This window comes from Lytechinus variegatus, chromosome 14 (genome assembly GCF_018143015.1).
Source record: "Lytechinus variegatus isolate NC3 chromosome 14, Lvar_3.0, whole genome shotgun sequence".
In the NCBI taxonomy this organism is placed as follows: domain Eukaryota; kingdom Metazoa; phylum Echinodermata; class Echinoidea; order Temnopleuroida; family Toxopneustidae; genus Lytechinus; species Lytechinus variegatus.
The window spans coordinates 17,087,410-17,095,194 of NC_054753.1; positions in this window are offsets into that span (position 1 = coordinate 17,087,410).

A 7,785-nucleotide genomic window follows, 5' to 3' on the forward strand; every position below is an offset into this window, starting at 1 on the left:
TTACGAAGAAATGTCAATTTTGATGCAAAAACGTAGCATTAGTGATCAGGTCTCGTATCTCTTAAAATAAGCCGTATCCATTCCGTTTTGTAGTTGCCATGGTTGCAATATCTGGCGACGTTATACGCGGTACGCGTGGCAATTCGAAATTCATCACAATCACCATAATTATTGTCGCCATCATCAACAACATCATCATCACCACCACCACCATCATCATCATCACTATCATCATCGTCACCATCATCATCATCATCACCATCATCATTATCACCCATAGCCTACCAAAGCTAAACCACCAAAAATACAACAACTCAACTAAAGCTGCCGATGGGACCGTCTATGACATAATTATCCCCACCCCCGCCAAAAATATAGTAAAATGGGGAATAGGGTCTTCCTATTTTGAGAAAATAAAAATGTATTTACTTTATTTTGCCAGTAGTTTTTCTTTATTCTTGCAAAGGAAATTTATGAATGCAAATAACGGCAATATGAACGAATTCACCTTGATATCACTTATTTACAAGGGCGGAAATATCTCCCAAAAGGAAAGGGGCAGGGGCTCGAAAATTTGACAAGCAAAAAAAAAAGAAAAGATAAATGGTTATCACCCCAAAGATATAAAGGTCATCTCGTCCAAAACACAAGTTTTATTTCGATTTCCATCATAAAATGCCAAAAATAGTAGAGGGGGAATTTGATATTGTGTGTCCTACTATTTTGGGTTGGGACGCGTCCCCCTGCCCCCCCTGGATTTCCGCCCATGCTTATTTGAAACAAAATGACCAAAAGCAGGGACTTTATGAAAATGAACGAGATGTTAAGAACATCTGTCATAGTTGATACCGTCGAAATCCTTTAAACTTTCACAAATTATAAATAGGCAAATGCTTTTCTTTATTAGTATCATCATTATTATTCCTATTATTATCATATTAAATAAGTGCTTGGTACCGCAAAATCGTAACAGCCTTAAAAACGGACATACTGAAGTTTTTCGACATGAATCCATCAGAGCAAAATCGATTGAACGACTAAAGCTCCCTTCACATACGTACGACCATTTGCGACCATTTGGTCGTGCGACAGGCTGCAACAGGCATCAATCGCTAGTCATCTCATAAGATCGCTCAGAGGCCTTCACAAATGCAACAGCTGTCGCACAACAAAAACGAACAGTAAACCCCGTTGTACGAGTAAGTCGTATATGCTCTTATTGTGTGCTCGTGCGATCACATGCGATTGTTGCACGATGGATTTTGAGTGGTTTCATATCCGTCTCAATAGTTGCACGACTGATTGCATTGTCGTGAGAGTCGACGTGAGATAATGCGATTGCTCGTATGTTTGAATGAAACCAGTGCGAGTATTCTTGTGATTGATGTGAGGTATAAACCATTTCGAACTCAGAGCAATGTAGTATAGCAGCCACAGCTTGGCTTCCAATGGGCTGTCAGCCAATCTGCAATGAGCTCGGTGCGCGTATGTGTGCGCGTATGTACATGCCCTTTTAATTTCATGAAGTTTATATAACACCTTTTTCTTATATTTTCTGCTCTCTCTTTTATCTATCCTTAACTCCTATTTTATAACATCGAGGAACGATCGGATACATGCGAATGCAACGGTAGTGCAATGTTGTAAGCCATGTTGCGATCGGTCTTGCAACAGTCTTATGCACTGTAAAAAATGAATTGCTAATTCAGCACTTACAGCGCTTATATAGGGACTACACTACAAGTGCTGATTTTCTAGTTCAAATTTCAACTAGAAAATCAACACTGGTAGTGCAGTCACTATGCTAAATTAGTACTTCATTTTTTACAGTGTGCCTATATATACATCATCGCACCCAGTCGCAAGACTGGTCTCTGTACATGCAGGTCGCTAGCAAATGCGTTGTACGACCTCCAATTGACTAAATGCGACAACTTAGTCGTGCCACCTCTCGCATCAAGTCGTATAACATTGAACAACACTCACACGACGATCTCCAGACCGATGATACGATCTGATGCGAGTAAATCGATCATATTTGATCGCGTTTTGATTTTGAACATGTTCAAAGTTCAGATGCGACCAGTCACGACCACACGAGTTCGTGTGGTCGTCTACAAAGACTACGAGACACCAAGAGATCGATCGCGCAACAGCAAGAAAAAATGTTGCAGGTGGTCGTAAACTGCTGGTACGTAAATTGTGAAAGGGGCTTAAAGGGGCTTTCACAATTGCTCGTGCAATCGTTTGCGATCATTTAGTCACAATATGTTGCACAGAATCCCAACGGTTGTAAGCAGTCGCACTACCAATTGTGAAAGGGTTTACAATGCTAGAGCGAAACAATATAAATGTATGTAATAGAACCGAAACAAGACAATGGACGCTAAATGGCGAGCCATGATTGGCTGTTAAGTTATGTGGAAAAGCTTCAGTATGTCCGTTTTTAAGGCTATTTTATTATTATTTTTATATTATGATTTTTGCAATTAATATTTTTCGCGAATTAGGCCTATTGTCAGGCGAATGCCTTTTTTATACAATAATAATAATAATACTACCTGACGGCTAGATATATTTACCCAGGGAAACCATTTTTCATTTTTATCCAATGTCCGCACATCTCAAAAAAAAAAAGAATAGGGGGGGGGGGCGCAGTGAACTGGCATAAATTTTCTCTCGCTTTCAGTACCAAGTCAAGAGGAATAGGTGTAAATTTCTAGCCGTCCATGGCCGTTATATTTCTGTATGAATATTTCTTTTTGAGTTATATACCGGGTGGGTAAAGCTGTTCGTTAGTTAGGAGCAACTTTAAGAACGACTGGTGAACCTTTCCTACGCGCTAAATAATCACCAATGGGCATTTAACGGTGAATATCATTTACCACCGCAACATATAGAACCGCCAGTCGTTCATAAATTCATTTGTAACTTACGAACAGCTTTATAAAACGCCCCCATCCCCTGCTTCAAACCACCTATGCATCCTCCATCTTCAGTATTAATATCGGTAAACCTTGTGTTGCCGCAAAATTGCAATTGTTTTGTATGTTATGTCGCAGCACACAACGGTTCTGATGATACTTGATCTAATCTCTCCCTTGTTTTCATTAACGCCAATATTCTCGGCTACACACCTAACCGGGTGGCAATCCTCCATGCGGCGTGCAACCTGTTACGTCCCCATGACAACCAGTTAATGACTTCCATAGTGCAAATACACTATTATCACGTATAACCTGATATATATTCATGTGAACTGGTATCATTCCATAACACAATGCTGAACATGATGTGTGGTGTCGAAATTTCGTGTATAATGAGACGATCATTTCACACGACTGTGTGCCATCTCAACAGATGCATAATTACAGAATTCATTGTCTATTGCGCGTGCGTGACGACTTCGTTCTGCTAGAAATCACGCGTCTACAATTTTTCTATAGCATGCCTTAATTGCCTTCACTATATAATATCAGGCAGCAAAACTTAAGTGCTTATTGAAACCGGTGCTATACTAATACTAATATTACGAAGGCTAGATTATTTTCCTTTGAAATAATCATCTAATGATGCTACGCTCACAATAATACTTCACGCTGGTAACGGTCCCTCGATATAATAACCTCTCCATTTGACCTTGTCGAGAGAATCCAAAAGCAAAGAGAACAAAAGATCGAGAGTGTCTATGAATGTGTTCATTGTGATTTGAAAGAGAGAGAGAGAGAAAGAGATAGGTTGGGATGTGGGACTACTTATAAAATGATATCGCCGTGCGATTTTACAAAATACTTGAAATGAATCTGTATATGGAAAAATACCGAGAAAGATAAAACAACTAAAATAAAATACTGAATGCTCTCTGTCATGCCATCTTCCAATCGAGAAGTCTCAAGGCCGCGCTGCGTAGGTGGGGAGCCAGGGAGCGATTGCCCCTATGTCATCAATATTCGAAACTTGTAATATTCATTTCACATTCATGACATTCTCACCACAAAAAATCTACAAATGAAGAGGGATGCACCCGAGGCCCCTAATATATTTATTCCAAATTGATCCACCAGTAAAAAAAAAAATACTCCGTGGTAGGCTTAGTCGCTTCGCTCCCTCGCTCAAATCATATTTCAAATTGTTCCTTCCCAAGGGGAAAATAATTGTGTACTCCCATTTCATGAGCTTTCATCATGTATGTTAATGTTTTTCTCCATAAGAGAATCGTGTATATAACGTTTGCTTACCGAGATGAAGTGGCCGGTCGTATGGTCGTTGGTGTATTTGTTTAGGGTAGAAAGCATCTCTATTCACGCATCATCGTCACTGTGACAACAAGGACAAAGGGCATTATGATTTGGAATTCAGAAAGCATCTACGATACAAATTGAAAAAGACGAAGCTGGTGTGTAGAAGCAGAATATAAATTACGTGAAATGGATTGGAGATTTCTCTTTCTAATGTCTTATTCATGATTCTTTTCCTAAAATCGGACACGCATCTTGGTACTTGGAGGGAGAGGGGATGGAGATGAACTGCCTACATTTTTGGCATGGATTTGTCTTGCTTGTCAATTTTGTAGCCAGTGTGTATTTGGGAATTCTTTTCATCTGAAAAATAAAATATAAAGTGACCTCCTGAGCTCCATCATTTACAGATACTGGATCGGTCCTTGTCGTAAAAAATAGGAGATTTGCATACGTATATTTACTGGTCAAGCGAAACCTCAAATTTTTCTCAAATACATTCTTCGAAAAAAAACTGGACCTGTCAATTTTAAACCGAAGTCCCTGAGAGGTCTTGATAATAAATCACTCGAGGGTTGGGTGATTATGTTTTATAATCATGATATAATTGCATCTGGGACCTGTAACACAAAGCTTAGCAATCGCTGTAGAACTACGATTAATTGCATTGACTACAATGTGGTATTATAATCCTAGAAATCAATCGTATACGATTCATTGCTAACCTATGTTTTTTATTCATTTTAAATAAACAATTGGACATCCTTTTCTCAGATCGATGTCCCTGAAATTTCTTGATAATAAGTCACTCGAGGATTAGGTCATTAAGTTTCATAACCATGATAATTTCTTCTGGTCTTATTTGCTTTTTCTATCGTATAGAATGAAAACAACTATATTTCGTGATTATATTCCATAAAACTGGGAAGTATAAAGAGACTGTACAAACTACGATATGATATAGTTTGCACGAGGGATTATTCAATTTTACGTTTTTTTGGTGTGACTTTTAGCTCGAGTTTGTCCAGTTGAAGTCATCGATCTCGAACTTCTGCAATCATTAACGAATTTTGGGAGACAGATTTGTTCGAAGTGTATTGGAACAATTATCCATTAACTGATCTGACATTCTCAAACTAATTATTGTAACCCCGGCCCCCATGTTTTTAATTAATGTTTAATATTTTGATCCTGCTCAATCATTTTCCAAAAGGTCATCGTTTTTCGTTTATCAAATATGTAAAATCTTTAGTCGATACTTAACTAATCTGAGTTCGATTTCTCAGAGGTCTTCCTAATTCGATTCGAATAATTCGTGGAGTTCTAAAGATCCATGTTCCATCGATTTCCAGCTGGGTTAGGTGATTAGTCGAATTTTGAAACGGTCAAACAATCGATTCGTTTAGGGCATATGCGAGTTATCGAATCCAAAGAGGATAACGTTTTCGTCATTAAGGCCTGGTCACACCGCCCGAGCGTTGTTGGAGCGTCCTTGGAGTGGAGAGAAAAAATTATCACCGTTCGCTGCCGTTCACCATTTTCGATTTCGATTGTTTTCTTTTTTCGATTTTTTCCCAAATTTTGTGAGCGAAATTCGACCCTCTCTCCCTACCGCTCCACGACCGCTCGGGTGGTATGACCAGGTCTTTAGGAATGAGTGGATTTTGGAAGCATTTTATCGTAATTTGGCATACTATAATTGGATGATCTTATCATAAACATGGTAAAATGATGGAAATGCACCTTGATCAGACTAAGAGAGGGGAGAGATTGATAGTGAAAGAGAGATTTGAATTAAATTTGTTTGAGCTAAATGCATTACTTCGTATTGGATCTACTTAATATAATTCAGACTACATTTTACGGGATTACAAAAAATAGTCGAGTTTTGATGAAAGTTTATGCAGCCCTACAAAATAGAGGGAAGAAAATAACGAGCGAATGAATAAATTAAGTGGTATTATTATAGTGATTATAGTATCACTCAAGCTTCCTTTGTACACTTTAAAAATGGCACACGCTAAAAGATGTATAGTTTACTCATCGAAGGTGTGATGTAGTTGAGTTGGTATTCTCCCCAGAACCACCCCGACGGGAATTCCCCTCTCCTAATTGGTTACGGGTGTTTTAATCAATAAACTACATTGGTTAACCACATTCTGAGCAGTAATTAGATGGCAGTGTATATACGGTAGCGGTAAACTTGGAATATTACCAACACTCTCTTAAAATCCTTGGAGCACGATTCAGAATCATCAAGTGGAGACAATTTGAAAATAAACCGCAGCCTTTAAGACTATTGATAAAGAAGTGAGCGATAAGTCATGTTTTTTTTCTGCGTTGAAGTTAACAATATTTTCAATACAAGAGGGCAGGTGGAATGTTACATTAATTTGAAAGTTAGAAAATAAAAATCTAGATAACTACTGAAAAGCCAAGCAAGATTTTCGGTTTCAGCATATTTAGGTGTATGGAAACATCGATTAAGTTGACGCGTAACATTATTTCTTGTCGCATTGTCACGATGGTAGGAATAGCTTTCACAAAAACAACATCAACAACAACTACAAAACAGCAACAACAACTACTACTACTACCACTACCTCTACTACCACTACTACTACCACTACTACTACTACTACTACTACTACTTTTAGTTGTTTGATTTACATACATGTATATAAAAGTTTTGAGATGAGCGGGCAGAGAGGACACTATAGTCATGCTAGTAGGCGTAGCTTAAATCAAAGTTGCCCAGCGCTATCTTCCATTTCAAAAATGTTATTTCTCACATGTAATAATTCGAGTTATAGCTCGAGCTATAGCTCTACATGTATAAAGCCGGGATAATAATAGCCGCATTTTGATATCCTTTTGCAAAAAGCGCTACACAAACCCACGTAGGCCTATTATTTATGTTATTATTGTTATTAATATACATATTAATGATTATGACACACACACACACCCCCACCAAAATCACCCTTGCACTTTTTTTTTCATATTGTTTTATTCTGATTCCATGAACAAAAAAATATATAACATTTCAATTTAACATTTCAAAACACATAATATAATATTTTACATTTCATATTTTGACTTTTTCACTAACTTAATACAAGCATAAATCATATATAACTTAAAGGAGAAACAATGAAATCAGTTATAAAAATGGTTGAAACACCACACCTCCCGCCACCCGCCCCAATCAAACACTCACACAATACGCATATACAACACACAAACGCACACACTTGTTACGCACCCACACACACATCCCCCACACAAACAAAGAATGACAGGCCAATAATAGTCACAAAGATTGAACGATTGATAACGTTGTGCTTTCAATTTTTTTTTTTAGATAGTATAGATCACGTACATAGGCCAAACTCCTTTCACGAATGTACATTCTACCTTTCCTCGTTATTGACAAGTCGGGCATGATAATAACCATAATGGTGTCTGACATAATGCATCAAGATGCATTCCTTGGTGATAGTGCTACTTTCATCAATTCTTCATATCATCATTACCCCACATATCA